At 39.2% G+C, this 16719-nt stretch overlaps 1 protein-coding gene across 1 annotated transcript in view; it reads right to left on the bottom strand.

The window, feature by feature from the left end:
• LOC120525932 (differentially expressed in FDCP 6 homolog) overlaps nucleotides 1-16719 on the bottom strand; it is a 113696-nt gene that overhangs the window by 44665 nt on the left and 52312 nt on the right. The window lies entirely within an intron of this gene.

The raw sequence follows: 16719 nt of genomic DNA, 5'->3' as shown, positions 1-16719 counted from the left end.
ATTTCTGGTTTCCCTGCAATCCGCACATATTCTTTGCCCTTATTCTTTGGCCTCCAAGACAACTCCTCATTGACGTACACTATTAGAGGGACATCACAGTCCAATACACTCCTTTCTAGGACCCTGTGGCCCGAAATTCCTGCTCACCGCTGGTTCAGCTACCACTGAACAATCTAGCAAGCAACCCTGGCCATTTTTCTCTCCTACATGTCGTGCTGTTCGTGCCTAAAACTCTCCTAGGCTGCAAACACATCAGCTATACAAGGTCTACCACCTCCTAGCAACTTCTGCATCTCCTCACTGACACTTGCAGGACCTAAGCCTACATCTTATGAACCTCTATCAGCCTGAGTACCCCCAGTTAATACGCAGAAAAGTGCAGGGAATTCAATTAAAAGAAACTATTTGATTAAGTAAAACATAAATGGAAATTTCCAACTGCTGAAACTCAATTTTTAAGTAAGAAATAAAACTCTTAAAAGATGCTCCTTTAACATTAAAATTGAAGTAATATTGTGCGCAAGAAGAGGTCTGCATGAGGGAGCTTTCTCTTGCTGTGAAACACTTTTTTTGAGTTCCACTGTGCTGCTGGATTATATGTGTCATATTGAACAATTATACAAGGACATATGTTAGGTGGTAAATGGTGGGAATTGTGCAAAGTTTTTAGTTTCTAGTTGACTAAAGAAATGTTATTTATAGGCTTTTGACTGATGACAGGTTGTAGTTTTCATAATGTTTACAATTAACAGTTAACAACTGAATCTCGATTAATATATTCAACTATTTTTGAAAGGCAGGCAAGAAGAGAAGCCACTATTCTCTGGAACTCGCCACAAATACCCACTGTCAGGGATGCCAGGGGCGACGACCCGGATGGGATGCCCTGAAGGACCGGAAGGGGGTCTACACCCGCCATGGATCACGTGGGGGGCCGCCACCCTGGTTGCTTTGGGGGCCACGGGTAGAGAGCTTGGAAGCCCTACCTTGTAGGGGCTCGTGGTCACCGCCAGGGGGCACCCCAATGCCTTGGGAACCCTGGACCTCAGCACTTCTGCCACACCAGGAAGTGCTGGGGGGAAGAAGACAGGAGACACCCGGAGGGCTTCCGGGTGCGCAGCCGGCACTTCCGCCACACAGGGGCGTGTCCAAGGAGGAGTGTCAGGACACACCTGGAGCCCATCCGGGGTGGAATAAAAGGGGCTGCCTCCCTTCATTTGAGGCTGGAGTCGGGTGGAGGCAGGACAAGGCAGGAGAAGAGAGAGTGGAAGCGGCCTGAAGAAGGCGGCATTGTGTGGCCAGGACTTTGTGGGGTTTGTGTGACACTGAAAAAGTGTGCAAATATTGTAAATAAACGTGTGGTGGTGGAAAAACAAGATGTCTACCTGTCTGTGCCCGGGCCGCGTCCACACCACTTAGAGCGTATAAAAACTCTAGGTCTGTCTCACAGGAAAGTGCCATATAAGATGGGAAAATTCAAGTTTATAGTTAAAGAAATTTATTTCATTATAGTAGGCCCAAAAATTAAATCCTGGAGTTTATAGCAACAATGGAATTTAATACAAAGGGACATCAGTCGTATAAATTCCAGTGGATACAACAAGCCACATTACTATCACCAAACAGCTCATCTTTTATTACAGAGTGTTGGTCACATCTTGCATTGCTACTTTGATATTCTGTGTATGCAAAAACCACAACAGTCTGTAAATGTCAGAACATGTCTGGCTTGTGCATCCACCTCCAGTGAACAATGTCTGTGAGCTTCTACTTGCTTGCACTAACTAACCTTCCACCTAAAAAAGGTGTCCCAAGATGGTCTAAAGGAAATGCTGTTAGAAAGTGGACACAGTCAGGCAACTCTGGCTTTGCTCACCAAAATCCTCCTCTTTTTGTGCTGGTGTTTTTTTTTTAAGCTTAAACTTTCACCACAAAAAAGCAGAACACGTTTCAAAGGTACAAAGTACAATATTCCAGAAAATTAACATAATCAACACTTAACCCTCCACCCCAACAAATTCAGAGAGCCAAATATGTAAACCAAAAACTTTCAGGTTCTCCGACATTACCTGTCAGTTAGCTTTCTTATGTGTGCTCCGTAGGCGAAAGCACAGGAAACCACCAACGCTTCACCTCAGGAGTGCAAGAGAGATGCAGCATGTGTTAGTGAGACATCATGCCGAGTTTCTATTAATGTGAGGACATGTTTGGCACAAATACTCTCTTAAACACCTGCAACAGCAAGCTGGTTGGAAACTCCTCATTGTTGTGTAATATTTCTTGTGACAGTTTATCAATCATTTCAAAGAAAATGAAATACAGCTTTTTATATAATTGTTTATCTATTGCAGGTTTTTTGGTAAGGAACCAAAAATTGTGAATAAAGGAGAGCCAATGGGTATTCTCTATATTTACAGTGGTACATTTGTATACATTTCATACCCTGTGTTGTATGAATAGTGGAATGGAGCCTCTTATACACTTAACCACCCTTACTGCCATTACTGAGATACCTTCATTAAATATGTACAGAAATTAGGAAGTAATGCCTCTTTGTAAAGATGCGGGCAGGACTCTAGAGATAATGTCAGCCATTTTTCTGGGAAAACCTAGCTACAGTATACAGTAATCCCTCCTCGATCGTGGGGGTTGTGTTCCAGAACCCCCCCCCGCGATAGATGAAAATCCGCGAAGTAGAAACCATATGTTTATATGGTTATGTTTATATATTTTAAGCCCTCATAAACTCTCCCACACTGTTAACATTATTAGAGCCCTCTAGACATGAAATAACACCCTTTAGTCAAAAGTTTAAACTGTGCTCCATAACAAGACAGAGATGACAGTTCTTTCTCACAATTATAAGAATGCAAATATATCTTCCTCTTCAAAGAATGCATGTCAAGAGCAGAGAATGTCAGAGAGAGAGAGAGTGAGAGAAAAGCAAACAATCAAAAAATCGATACGTGCTTTTGCGCTTTTAAGTATGCCGAAGCACCGCGATAAAGCGGCATTTTGTAGAGGAGCATCCATATCCTCTAGGCAAACAGCCTCTGTGCAAACAGCCCCTCTGCTCACACCCCCTCCGTCAGGCGCAAAGAATGTCAGAGAGGGTGAAAGAGAGAGAAAAGCAAACAATCAAGCACCGCGCGGGAAGCATATCTTATGTCATTGAGGAGTTTTAGTTAATATGTAATACATGCTCTGATTGGGAAGCTTCTTAGCCATCCGCCAATAGCGTCCCTTGTATGAAATCAACTGGGCAAACAAACTGAGGATGCATGTACCATAAATTAAAAGACCCATTGTCCGCAGAAATCCGTGAACCAGCGGAAAATCCGTGATATATATTTAGATATGCTTACATTTAATATCCGCGATAGAGTGAAGCCACGAAAGTCGAAGTACGATATATCGAGGGATTACTGTATACCAAATAAATGAGATACCCTGAATAAACTCATTAAACTAGTAATCTTTCTCTCACTCTGGTCAATACTGGCTCACATGTTAGCTTGTGTTTAAGTGCATGTAAAATGTTAGTGGAAAGCAATAATGTTAGATGTAATTCTCAAATGTTTTAAATCTCCTATTGTGTAACACTTACTGTATGAGCCGTTGCATATTCTTCACAATCCACATCCAAACAGCATTAAGAAAGTTACTGGGATGTTAGATTACATAGAATGATGTATTCAGTAAAAATCAAGAATCAATCAAGGTTATCCTTACGCAATACAATGCACTAGTGAAGCCTCATCTGGAATATCGTGTACAGTTCTGGTCTCCATATTACAAACAAATACAGCAGCACTACATAAAGTCCAAAGAATAGCAACTAGGCCAAGATTATGAATTATTAGGTATAAGAAAAGATTGAATCTTTTCAGTTTAAGCAAACATTAAGAGGAGACATGATTGAAGTGCTTTGAATTATGAAATTAATTTGATTCCAGCTGTTGTTTAAAAGTGAATTCTTCAACATGAACATCTGGCCACAGCTCTTTAAGGGGAAATTTCACATAAATGTTAATTTTTTTTCTTCACTGAAAGAATCACATATCTATGGAATAAATGACCAGGTTACAGTGATAGACAGTTGTATTATGGGGACCTTTAAAACTCAACTGGATCGTATTTTGCAAGTTAGGTGATTGGAGATTGATAAGCTATGTTGATCTGAATGGACTGTCCTTATCAAAAATGTTCTTATATATTAGAACATACAGCTTATACACTTTTATGTTTTTCCTGTTGTGTTTGTACATTCAGGAAATAGAGTGCAAGTCATTTTAGGGCAACATTTGTGGAGATGGATGCATGTGTGTATGTGGGCATCGGACATACTCATACTTTTATACAAGAATGAGTGTAGGAACTCCAGTGGTTGTGCAAGAAAATGTTCTTGTTATGGTTTAAATAAAGCTACATAACATGAATGTGTTTGAACTTTGTATTGTAATACTATTCGTAGTTGGGGCTTGGTGTTTATAGTTACATTACCTTAATTAAGTATACATTACATACTTAAATGTAGAAATTTAATTGAAAAAAAAATGTCCTAATTCAGAAATTTGAAGCCAATTAAAAGGGAGCATTACTCACTGAAAAGTTTATGTTGGGGGAATTTTTGTGTTTATGGTTTGCCAAAAATGCATTTATGATATTTTGCACATGTGAACTGTAGAGGACCACTCATGTTTCTTGCATGCCTCCACATTTGCAATTTGTATTAACATCAATGTTCATCATCCTCTAAGGTTATAGTCGGCAAGGATGACAACCCCAGAAAACTATTTCAAATTTCATCATCTTTAATTTTACACTTTTTTGTCACCCTTAAAACTCTATTGATATCCATATATCCAAATATATATAAATTTATCCCGGCCAATACCCCCAAGCCGCAAGGTGTAGCCCTCCCTGCAGTATGGAGGTTCCCCGAAGACCAGCAGGGCATCAAGGACATTGTAGTTTTTATACGCAGCCCTGTTGGATACCGTGGGGGCCACTAGGAGACGCTGCAGGGAGGAACAACGGATATTTTCTACGCCCGGAAGCACACATGGACAAGGGGAATGACGTGCTTCCGGGGTGAAGAAAAGAACATTTTACCTGACCTGGAAGTGATACAGGATCACATGGACTGGGGATTGGGAACACTTCCGGGTCAGGGTATATAAAAAGACTGTGGGAGCTCCCAGACGGAGAGCTGAGCTGAGTGGAAGGGTGGCAATGCGTCTGGGAATTGGAGGATTGTATTATTGTGTATTTGGTTTGTGTATGAGTATAGTGGAGGAGATGGTGCTTTCTGCACTGTGGCATTTAAATAAAGTCAACTTGTGGACTTTTACCTGGTGTCTGGCGTCGTGGACAGGGGTTCAAGGGAGAGAGAGCGCCCCCTATCTGTCACTATACAGTATATACATTATATATATATATATACACACACACACACATACAGCTAAAAAATATTAAAGAAATACTTCTTAATCTGGGTGGCACAGTGGTAGCGCTGCTGCCTCGTAGTAAGGAGACTTGGGTTCGCTTCCCGGGTTCTCCCTGCATGGAATTTGCATGTTCTCCCCGTGTCTGCGTGGGTTTCCTCTGGGTGCTCCGGTTTCCTCCCACAGTCCAAAGACATGCAGGTTAGGTGCATTGGCGATTCTAAATTGATCCTAAATTGTGCTTCTGAAGATTTAATTTTGTAAACACATGTGTGCTGGTGAGCATTCATTAGTTGCTGTTTGGATTCATGCATCTGTGTAAAGGAGTTTTTGTTTATGTACTCTCAAAATTGAACTCATTTTCAAATGCAGAAAAAGCCAGGATATTAAGGGAACCATAAGTGAAATTCAGCAACATGCTGGGAGTATCTCCTCTAGAGGTTTCTGGAAGTCAATGGCAATCTGACCTATTGAAGTCTACAGCAAGAATTGGAATTCCACCCCTTCCAGTTAGTTGACCAAGGGACAGTTTAAAAGAGGGCAGAAATCAAGAAGGTCAGTTCACTTCTGCCGATCATTAATGAAGACAACTCCACCTAGGTGTGGCCAAAGGTGTACCACTGAATCTTCAGCATGGTCCCTACACTAAAAACTAAGGAGGAGGCTTTCACAGAGCCTGAACTTAAGGAGGAATAAAGAAAGAAATTCAAAGAGCCCAACTCTGCCTACTAGGTAAATTAGGACTTTGAATGAAATATTTTACATTTATTTCTGTTTGTGTTACCAGACATTCTCTACTAAAGGGGTTTATGTTGTGGTTGGTTGAGCGCCCCCCATAGGAGTCAGAATGTACATGACATCTATAGGTATGCTCATGTGACAGTCGTCGTATATGTTATCTTCATGAGTGAATGCATTTACTGCATGTGACTTAGCTTGTGGTTCATACATTACATAAGCTGTGCACAAACCTGCAAACTTTATTTCAGGTGTGTGACATGTGCCACACATGTTCATCTGTACATGCAAATGTGTAAATGCCAGAGTGTGGTTGTGCATTTTCAAGCTGGATTACAGATTTGCAGGGATATAAATTAAGGTACTGTACAAGAGACAACTAAGAATGCGGGTGTGTGTATGTATTTGTGTCTAATCATTTATCAACCGATGACATGTACAGGGTGGTCCAGATCTAATTATGCAGATCCAGGTCGTCTGGATGACTTTGATTTATGCAGGGACGATTCCAGTTCGGCGCAAAGACAATTCTTCATGTCGTCAGTTTGCACACTTCTTGATGGTCCTGGATTTTTCAAGTGATTTTCTATGTAATAAACTTAATAAATTATAGCGTAATGAAAATTGCATAATTAGATCTGGACCACCCTATATATGGGTATATATATTGTAAGTAGAAGCATCTGTTTATGCACAACATTTATGTTTGTGTGTTCATGGGAGAACATATTCTCATATTTATGGAAAATAAAAATGTCTGATAACTGCAAGCTATTTTTACATATACATATATATACACATATATACACATATATACACATATATACATATATATACATATATATACACATATATATATATATATATATATATATATACACATATATATATATACACACATATATATACCATATACATATATATAATATATATATATATATATATATATATATATATATATATATATATATATATATATATATATATATATATACATATATACACATACACATATATATATATACATATCATTCTTCCACAAATAAAGCACATTAAAAATACAGAAGTTTCACCTGCTGACAAAGCCAAAGTTTTTTTTCTAAAGAAAATGAGTCATTAAGTCCTGAGGGGAGGAAGTAGGAAGCAACAGTGAGAGCACATTACTTCTGTTTCTTTCCCTTCAAAGCTTTCTTCTTGAATTCACTATAATTTCAAACATCATTGACATAGTTCTCGTTCCTTTGCTTCTATATTTTCACTGAATTAAGTGTAATCCAAACAATAAGTTTCACTCAGTTTCATATGTTCACATTCCCCACGATCATGAATTCCATCTTGTAAAAAACCCCATAAAAAGACTGAATTGAAGTACATGTTTCACTATAGTATATCAACTGTCAAGGGTTCTTCTGTTATAGAGTGTTTTTGTCTCAAAAGATAGCCTGTGAATCTTTGTGATTATGTTTGCTAGGTGGATGATTTCAGTTTTCTGGATACCTATCAAAGGAGCTCTCAAGTCAATAAGAAGTAGTTTATAATGGATACCAAAGCAAGGCTACTGTCTATCATTTTTGGTGTAAGGTACCTACCAATACAGAGTGCAACAGCCATTCTTTAATTCAGGAGCAACAAGTCATTTTGCTTTTGTCATTTGACAAGCCAAATAATGTAGCATCCTTTTAATCCAAACCAAGTGCATTTCACAGCTTTGTAACCTGATCATAGATCTACTGGGTTTTCATTCTGTGACTAGCTTGTGAGCCTGTTTCATTAGTTGCTGCCCACAAACAAATTAATAACGAAATGTCCAATGCACTAGTGCAATCCCCTTCATGGGGATTTTCAATCTGAAACTCAATCTTCAACCAAAGTGTCAGGCATTTGAATGAATTTGTTCACTTGATGCAATTGCATTTCACGGCTTTACGCTCTTCATTCGTTTACCATTACTGCTAGGATTCAGTTCAAAGTATTTAGTTTGATTGACATGTATCTAAATGGCTCCTGTCTAACTCTAGTCTCTTATCTTTCCACATGTTCTTCCACAAAATCTCCATTCTGCTTGAGTTTATACAGTATATGTCAAATGTGATTCTTTTCACTATTCTAACTCCTTCTATACCATGAATGCTAAATTCCTCTTTCACTACTTTGTTACTGCTTTTTTCTACTACTAGGTTTATTTAAACCTCTTCCGAGGTTCCCCGAAGACCAGCAGGGCATCATGGACATTGTAGTTTTTATACGCAGCCCTGTTGGATACCGTGGGGGCCACTAGGAGACGCTGCAGGGAGGAACAACGGATATTTTCCGGAAAGTATTAAACGCGCATCACTTTTTCCACATTTTGTTATGTTACAGCCTTATTCCAAAGTGGATTAAATTCATCTTTTTTCTTCAGAAATCTACACACAACACCCCATAATGACAATGTGAAAAAGTTTACTTGAGGTTTTGCAAATTTATTAAAAATAAAAACTGAGAAATCACATGTACATAAGTATTCACAGCCTTTGCTCAATACTTTGTCGATGCACCTTTGGCAGCAATTACAGCCTCAAGTCTTTTTGAATATGATGCCACAAGCTTGGCACACCTATCCTTGGCCAGTTTCGCCATTCCTCTTTGCAGCACCTCTCAAGCTCCATCAGGTTGGATGGGAAGCGCCGTGCACAGCCATTTTAAGTTCTCTCCAGAGATGTTCAATTGGATTCAAGTCTGGGCTCTGGCTGGGCCACTCAAGGACATTCACAGAGTTGTCCTGAAGCCACTCCTTTGATATCTTGGCTGCGTGCTTAGGGTCATTGTCCTGTTGAAATATGAACCGTTGCCCCAGTCTGAGGTCAAGAGCGCTCTGGAGCAGGTTTTCATCCAGAATGTCTCTGTACATTGCTGCAGTCATCTTTCCTTTTATTCTGACTACTCTCCCAGTTCCTGCCGCTGAAAAACATCCCCACAGCATGATGCTACCACCATGCTTCACTGTAGGGATGGTATTGGCCTGGTGATGAGCGGTGCCTGGTTTCCTCCAAACGTGAGGCTTGGCATTCACACCAAAGAGTTCAATCTTTGTTTCATCAGACCAGAGAATTTTGTTTCTCATGGTCTGAGAGTCCGTCAGGTGCCTTTTGGCAAACTCTAGGCGGTCTGCCATGTGCCATTTACTAAGGGGTGGCTTCCGTCTGGCCACTCTACCATACAGGCCTGATTGGTGGATTGCTGCAGAGATGGTTGTTCTTCTGGAAGGTTCTCCTCTCTCCACAGAGGACCTCTGGAGCTCTGACAGAGTGACCATCGGGTTCTTGGTCACCTCCCTGACTAAGGTCCTTCTCCCCCGATCGCTCAGTTTAGATGGCCAGCCATCTCTAGGAAGAGTCCTGGTGGTTTCGAACTTCTTCCACTTACGGATGATGGAGGCCACTGTGCTCATTGGGACTTTCAAAGCAGCAGAAAATTTTCTGTAACCTTCCCCAGATTTGTGCCTCGAGACAATCCTGTCTCAGAGGTCTACAGACAATTCCTTTTGACTTCATGCTTGGTTTGTGCTCTGACATGAACTGTCAACTGTGGAACCTTATATAGACAGGTGTGTGCCTTTCCAAATCATGTCCAATCAACTGAATTTACCACAGGTGGACTCCAATTAAGCTGCAGAAACATCTCAAGGATGATCAGGGGAAACTGGATGCACCTGAGCTCAATTTTGAGCTTCATGGCAAAGGCTTTGAATACTTATGTACATGTGCTTTCTCAATTTTTTTATTTTTAATAAAATTGCAAAAATCTTTTTTCACATTGTCATTATGGGGTGTTGTGTGTAGAATTCTGAGGAAAAATGAATTTAATCCATTTTGAAATAAGGCTGTAACATAACAAAATGTGGAAAAAGTGATGCGCTGCGAATACTTTCTGGATGCACTGTATCTGCCTGTAAACTCTAGTGGCCCACATAAAGTCCACACCTCTGTCTTCTACTGTAGTGCTTCTATTAACTGACATATAAATAAGATTTTCAGTGTTTTGCTACATTGGCTGCTAACATTTTAATGTTAAATTTTGCCAAAAAATAATTTATTATATGCACTTGTCACACACGCGCATGGGAGGCAGCTAAAGGGCTTGAGTGAAGGCAGTTCGGAGGCATGCCGGGGTGTGGCAGAGTGCACTGACTCTTTTTCTCCCTTGCCTGTAGACCATCCCCGGGGGATTTCACCTGGATCTCCTGACATCACTTCCGGGACTGAGCCAATGGAAGTCGGCCACACCAGCTCCAGTCCCTCTGATGTCACCTCCGCCACGAGCCAATGGTGGAAGACCACGCCAGATCCATACGACTCACTTCCTGTCTCCCCTTTAAAACCTGCCCCTTTTCCTTTGTTTCTTTAGTCTTGTTTTGACTCGTTGTGTGCACTTCAGTGCTCTGTATTTTGTTAAAGGAAAACGACTTTTGCAGCCAGGATACCACAATATACGGGTGGCTGCCCCAACTCTTTATCTGTCAATGTCTCGCTCTTGTGACACGCTATAATTTTGCAAGTTATCTTGGGCAAGGATCTATAATAATCTACAGGTTTCTGTCATAAAATTAGAATATCATGACAAAGTTGATTTATTTCAGTAATTCCATTCAAAAAGTGAAACTTGTATATTAGATTCATTCATTACACACAGACTGATGTATTTCAAATGTTTATTTCTTTTAATTTTGATGATTATAACTGACAACTAATGAAAGTCCCAAATTCAGTATCTCGAAAATTAGAATATCAATTAAGACCAATGCAAAAAGGATTTTTAGAAATGTTGGCCAACTGAAAGGTATGAACATGAAAAGTATGAGCATGTACAGCACTCAATATTTAGTTGGGGCTCCTTTGGCCTGGATTACTGCAGCAATGCGGTGTGGCATGGAGTCGATCAGTCTGTGGCACTGCTCAGGTGTTAGGAGAGCCCATGTTGCTCTGATAGTGGCCTTCAGCTCTTCTGAATTGTTGGGTCTGGCGTGTTGCATCTTCCTCTTCACAATACCCCATAGATTTTCTATGGGGTTAAGGTCAGGCGAGTTTGCTGGCCAATCAAGAACAGGGATACCATGGTCCTTAAACCAGGTACTGGTAGCTTTGGCACTGTGTGCAGGTGCCAGGTCCTGTTGGAAAATGAAATCTGCATCTCCATAAAGTTCGTCAGCAGCAGGAAGCATGAAGTGCTCTAAAACTTCCTGGTAGACGGCTGCATTGACCTTGGACCTCAGAAAACACAATGGACCAACACCAGCAGATGACATGGCACCCCAAACCATCACTGACTGTGGAAACTTTACACTGGACCTCAAGCAACGTGGATTCTGTGCCTCTCCTCTCTTCCTCCAGACTCTGGGACCTTGATTTCCAAAGGAAATGCAAAATTTACTTTCATCAGAGAACATAACTTTGGACCACACAGCAGCAGTCCAGTCGAGACACTTCTGCCGCTGTCTCTTGTTCAAGAGTGGATTGACACAAGGAATGTGACAGCTGAAACCCATGTCTTGCAAACATCTGTGCATGGTGGTTCTTGAAGCACTGACTCCAGCTGCAGTCCACTCTTTGTGAATCTCCCCACAGTTTTGAATGGGTTTTGTTTCACAATCCTCTCCAGGGTGCGGTTATCCCTATTGCTTGTACACTTTTTCTACCACATCTTGTCCTTCCCTTCGCCTCTCTATTAATGTGCTTGGACACAGAGCTCTGTGAACAGCCAGCCTCTTTAGCAATGACCTTTTGTGTCTTGCCCTCCTTGTGCAAGGTGTCAATGGTCGTCTTTTGGACAACTGTCAAGTCAGCAGTCTTCCCCATGATTGTGTAGCCTACAGAACTAGACTGACAGACCATTTAAAGGCTTTTGCATGTGTTTTGAGTTAATTAGCTGATTAGAGTGTGGCACCAGGTGTCTTCAATATTGAACCTTTTCATAATATTCTAAATTTTCCGAGATACTGAATTTGGGACTTTCATTAGTTGTCAGTTATAATCATCAAAATTAAAAGAAATAAACATTTGAAATACATCAGTCTGTGTGTAATGAATGAATCTAATATACAAGTTTCACTTTTTGAATGGAATTACTGAAATAAATCAACTTTGTCATGATATTCTAATTTTATGACCGGCACCTGTATAGAGAATACAAAGTATTCAGACTCAGATTCATAATATAACAGTTATCATTATAATATGTAGTATTATAACAGTACATTTTAATTTAGTTCATAGAAATATTATAACAGTAACTTTTATAAAGTACTACAGGCAAAACTGTGATTTTATTTCATACAAGATAAGCGCCGACTCCTTCATCCTGAATTAAGTGGGTTTAAGTACACATGTACTATAAACCTATAATGCCATAGAGATATAGATAGATAGACAGATACACATACATACACACACACATATAGAGAGTGTCCATAAATTCCATGTACCATTTAAATTTTGATTGCACAATTATAAAAATAAAGTTTTATAAAAAAATACAAAAACAAACTTTGGTTTATCTAAAATATTGGCAATATGATTGCACTAACTAAGAAATACAAACTATATATTTGTACTTTTAGAATCCCTTGCCCTACTGTACACTAGAAATATGCACTACTCAAAAATGAACAGATGCTGTAGTAAGTAAAAGTGCAAAACTGTAGCCTTTATAGGTAGGGCTGAGTCAGTCCACATTCTCTTCCAAAGGGCAGATACAGTATATTGAATGAACTGAATTTTGTGCTTAGAAATGCATATCCTTGGGATGAACTACAATTAGCTATAAAATTATGCCAAGAATCCTTTAACTGTGAGCTGATGGACCTTAATCTATAAAAGCATTAAAACAGGAATTCCCATAAAAAGAAAAACTAAAAAGGTAGGTGTAACCACTGTAGCATATATACAAGACCACAGTTATTTAATCTACCAATAGAAAGTGGATGAAAGATTTGATTTTTAATTATTGAGTAATTCCAGGTCCTCCTTGCATGGATTTTGCATATTCTCACTATATCCATATAGGTTTCCTCTGGGTCCTCCTGTATCATCCAATAGTCCAAAGACATGGATTGACGATGCTACCAAAGCATATGTAGTATTAGACTATAACAATTTTCTAAACAGATTAATATTTCACAATAAGTCATTAGAATTGCAAATTATAAAACAGCTTTATCTTATAATACAGCTAACTGGCAATTTTAATTCTCTAAATAAAAAGCTTGTCAATATTGTTCATCTTCATGGTTTTCATTTTTATGCATAGCATCATTAATTTTTAGCATGAATCCTTATAAAGCAGTTTAGACAAAGAGCACCAAAGACACATATCATGTCTGCAGCAGCTCCATTGTAATGTACAGGAAGGGACAGATAAAACAACTGTTGTCGGAATGATGCAACATACAGATGTGTGGCAAGAGAGTTTCAGGAAGATTTTCAATAGAGATCAATATGTAAAAACTTTAACTTATTCTGTGAGACATTGTTGTCCATAAAGATGACCATATGTTTCAGTATGAAATTAACCTAATTGTAAAGACCAGGTTGGTTAAGTGATAGGCTTGTTTGTTTAAATTGCACATGTATCACATCCTGTCATTAGATCAAGTTACGTTACAGGTATGAAATGTTTATGTCCAAATCTGAGATAGTGATTAAAGTGGACTACGAGAGAAAAAATATTATATTTAGCCATAATAATGCACCTCAGTTAGATTAAGATGTTAAATCTAGAAAAACGAGATGCAAACAGATGCTCGATCAATTATTATCTGTGAAGAAAAAGCTATTTTGCTGGCCCCCTTCATCAATTTCTCATTTACTCTTCTAGTCTCTCATTCCACTGTACAGGTCTTGTCCCATTTTTCACCTAACTCAAAGGTCTCCATGTTCACTCACTCATTTATCCATTCATTTAGCATTGCATTCTCTCCCTTCCTCACTTTTACATTCATTCATTCATTTACTGACTTGATTTGTCCTACACAATCACTTTCAGTTTTGCACTGTTCTCCTTTCATTAGTCCACTCATTACCTGCCCATTTTCTCACACTCTCCCAGTGATTTCCAGTTGGAGACATCATTTACATAATGACACAGTGCACTTCTGTGGCCACCAGTCATGTGGTACGATATCCTCATCAACTCACTCTGTTAAAATCAGATGTCTTTTACGTTCTAAAGACTGGCTTGTGTGTAGGCAAGAGCTAACAACCAATGCGTGCTCAGCCAGAAGAACAATGCACTCAGTTCGACACACAATTCACCAGTAAAGAAGGCAATTGCACGTTTTGGAAACGTCTGGTTGATGTTTTGTGGTTGTTGAAGCACGAAAGAATGGAAAGAGAAAGTTCTGAGATTGCTGCTGAAATCATCATACCTGAAAAACATTTGTACAGGCACTGGTGCTGTCATGCAGCATGTTAGTTGAGGATAAGAATATAGTTTGTAGTACTTTGGAAATTTAAAACAGTGCTGAAAAGTCACAAGCCAGTTGTGTAATCTGTCCTCATCTGAGATTCTACGTTATAAAATCTGACACACTCAAGGCAACTGCAGTTGTTAAGTTTGACAAGTTAGACGTTGTGTAATGTGTCACCAATCTTACTATTCTATTCGCTTGTTTTAACCAGTGTTACCTTACGAGTTAGCACTCAATCCTAACTTGCGTATCACGTTCTCCCTCAGTTTTTCCCTTGCCTACTTGCTCAATAGTTTCCCTACTCCTCAGTCCTGCAATCCCTCATTCATGAACTGAATCATTGACCCTTATACTCATTTGCTCTCTCTCTTGCATTTGCCAAGTCCTACACCACTATCCTTACACTTAGTTACTTACTTATTTGAAAATATATGTGCTTGTTTACTCACTGTTTTTGTGTACTCTTTCTACACTCACTCTCTTTCAGTCACTGACCTTGCATCCATTTATTCACTTACTCATTAATATCCATCCCTATATCTTGCCCGACCACCTCTTTCTTGATCAACAACTCACTCACAATTCTACTCAATGATTATGCCTAACCTCACTCACTTATTCACTCGTACACTTGCTTGCTCATTCACTTCATTATTACCTTGTTTTCCTTTCTCCCTTATTCTTTCACTCTTGTGCTTTTGCTCTCTCACACACTCATTTTCATTTTGCTTTGTTCAGGTATTCGGCATTCCTTTTCTTACATATATCCATAATCAGACTTAATCTATTCATTCATTCAGTCACTTGCAATTGCACTTAGGCTACGTCCGCAATACTAAGTTTTCATTTAAAAATGTCATTTTTAAGTGAAAATAATCTCCGTCCACATGAGCATTTACACATAATTTATGAAAGTATCTCCTTCCACGCTAAAACAACTGAAAACACATGTGAAGTAGATGTTCATGTACAATGGGAATGCAAGCATCACAGGAAAAATCTTTGAAGGGATTATAATGTTGCTGGCAATGGGATTTATCATTTATCTTTAGTGGGCGATAAATTATTTGCCTTTTGCACATTTATACAGCATTTAAACTGTACGAAACACAATTTACATGCATAGAGTTAAGCAACACAACAAGTGCCATAAAAAGCAACTCTTCTCTGTCCACTATGTTGGAATATCTTTTTCTTCTGTGAAGGATGACCAATGGGGGAATGAGATGTTGTAATGAGCACAGAAGGGATATGTAATAAGGACAAACAATTCACAGTGCAATTAGAATCTGCGTTTTTGAAAGTCTACTTGTTCACACATCCACATTGTAGTGTCAACCCATTGTTTTCAGAAATATATAGCCCTGGATTTTTTTTTTTTTTTTGAAGTCTCCATTTTCATGGGTTAAAATGCCAGGCTGGTGTGGAGAAAAGGTGAATGTTTTTAAATATGAACAAAATAATGTGGACACTACTCTTGACTTATCTCACTGTCTTAGTCTCACAACTCATTTACAGTATATGCAAATATACACATTTAATCCCTCAATCTACTGGTCCATTACTTTTTCATTCACTACACTTCTTACACTTATTTGATCTTTTCATTTACTTTCTAGTATCTCCTCCTCACTGTTGCACTCTTAGTGATGCCCTCATTACTCAGTTGCTTACCTCAGTCTCACTCCTAATATGTAACTCCTTCTTCTGCTCACTGTCTGGCTCTCATTCATGCAATCTTTGTGCTTTTTTGTAATTGAAAAATGCCTAGATTATGTTCTGTGTGTTTTTTGGGTGATTCCCCAAGGGGCGGGGCCACCAGCCAATCAATGCCCTCCACCCTATATATTAATTAGAGTGCCTTCCATATTTACTGGAAGTTCATTTTGAACATGCTAGGGAGTGGAGTGTTTCTTGTGATTACCTGTGCTTTCTGCTTTTGCTCTTGCTTTTTGTGATTTTTGAACCTGTGCTCTGTTTTTGACTACACCTTTGATTTCTATATTGGTACTTTGTTTGTTGTGGATTACCTTGCCTTTTTGGGCAGATTCTTTTGGTGCTTTTAGGAGCTTCTTGGATTATTGAGCCTTT

The sequence above is a fragment of the Polypterus senegalus genome, chromosome 3 (assembly GCF_016835505.1).
Source record: "Polypterus senegalus isolate Bchr_013 chromosome 3, ASM1683550v1, whole genome shotgun sequence".
NCBI lineage: Eukaryota > Metazoa > Chordata > Cladistia > Polypteriformes > Polypteridae > Polypterus > Polypterus senegalus.
The sequence above is the reverse complement of the archived record's forward strand: the minus strand, read 5'-3'. Positions and strand labels throughout refer to the sequence as shown.